Below are 1833 nucleotides of genomic sequence, written 5' to 3'. Positions count from 1 at the left end.
CACTACTATGATTACAACTAATTACTAATTCTTTCTATGCTTCTTTCTTTGAGCTCTTTTACTTTCTTTAACCATTCTTGCAATTGTTGTTGCCCTCATCTTTCTAATACCCACCACTCACTCACTCACACCATATTTTAACACTGAAATCATCATTGCCCAACATCACCACCATCATCATCATCATCATCATCATCGTCATCATCGTCAACTGCTGCCATCACATCTATCAAACATTTTGTCATCACAATCTGCAACATGTTTCCGTCCCTCCTCCTACCCAAAACTCACCATCACTACCACCATCCATTCGCACAAATCAGTGAATGAGGCTCTCTATTGTTACTCAAGTGCAGGCTAGAGACAGCAGATAAATCTCCCTCAAATTATACACTACTTTCATTCAAAAAAAAAAAAAAATTAAAATGTAAGACCATTTGGATAATGTAATCAACAAACTAAAAAAAACAGACGTTGGTGAGGTCATGACTAGAATGTCTGTCATCGTATATTTTGCTGAGTCAAAAACTGACCTTGGATTATATAACAACCACCATTTGCAGTTTTCCAGTCTTCTGTTTTCTCATGCTTGACATCATCGTCATCGTCATCATTCATTGTAATAGTCGTTGTTGTTGTTGTCATCATTGTCATCATTATCATCATTGTCATCGTCGTCATTGTCATCGTTGTCATCATCATCATCATCATCATCATCCTTGTCATTGTCATTGTTGTCATCAACATCATCGTCATCATTGTCATCATCATCATTGTCGTCATCATCATTGTCATCACCATCATTGTTGTCGTCATCATCATCATTGTCGTTATCATCATCATCATGTCATTGTTGTCATCATCATCATCATCATCATCATCATCATCATCGTCATTGTTGTCATCATCATCCTTGTTGTCGTCGTTGTTGTTGCCATCATCATCATTATCGATATCACCATCATCATCATCATCATCATCATCATCATCATTGTCATCGTCATTGTTGTCGTCGTCATCGTCGTTGTCGTCATTGGCATCGCCATCATTGTCGTCATGGTCATCATCATCATCATCATTTTGTCATTGTCATCATCATCATCATCATTTTGTCATTGTCATCATCATCACCATCACTGTTATCGTCATTGTTATCATTGTCATCATCGCTATCATCACCGTCCTCCTCTTCCTTTTCTTTAACATCATAATTACTACATGTGCTACCACCGTAATTACCCTCAAGCTGAGTGTCATCAATAAAAGAACTTCTATGTGATCACTCAGTTTGCCAGAAATAGTATTCAAATTACCTTTAAATCACATCTGACCATCTTAAAAACAATGTTACCTGAAGTTACACTGGATAATCTAGTGTAAGGTACACAATGTCTGAAGTAAAAATGAAGGGGTGGTCATGGGTGGATTTGTTTTTATCATGGATTTCCTAACCAAAGCTAAGCTCTGCTCAGACAATACCAACAGCAACATTGATTACCAGCCCAACAATACTAACTAGACTACTCACCTGTATACCATGTTCCATAACCATTACAGTTACAAGAACTAAGGTACCATGTTTGGAATTTCCAGGACAATGGCATGCTAAAATCTTCACTTAGCTGGTTGCTATTAGGTACTGGTGGTGGTGGTGGTGGTGGTGGTGGTTGTGGTGGTGGGGGTGGTAGTTGTGGCCTTTGCTTTTCCTGTTACTGCACTGCAAGACTCTTATCATCAGACCATCACTGTCACTATCCTCCTCCTCCTCTTCTCTCTCCTCCTCCTCTTCTCTCTCCTCCTCCTCTTCTCTCTCCTCCTCCTCTTCTCTCTCCT

This window comes from Octopus bimaculoides, chromosome 2 (genome assembly GCF_001194135.2).
Source record: "Octopus bimaculoides isolate UCB-OBI-ISO-001 chromosome 2, ASM119413v2, whole genome shotgun sequence".
Taxonomy (NCBI): domain Eukaryota; kingdom Metazoa; phylum Mollusca; class Cephalopoda; order Octopoda; family Octopodidae; genus Octopus; species Octopus bimaculoides.
This window is presented reverse-complemented; position numbering follows the sequence as displayed.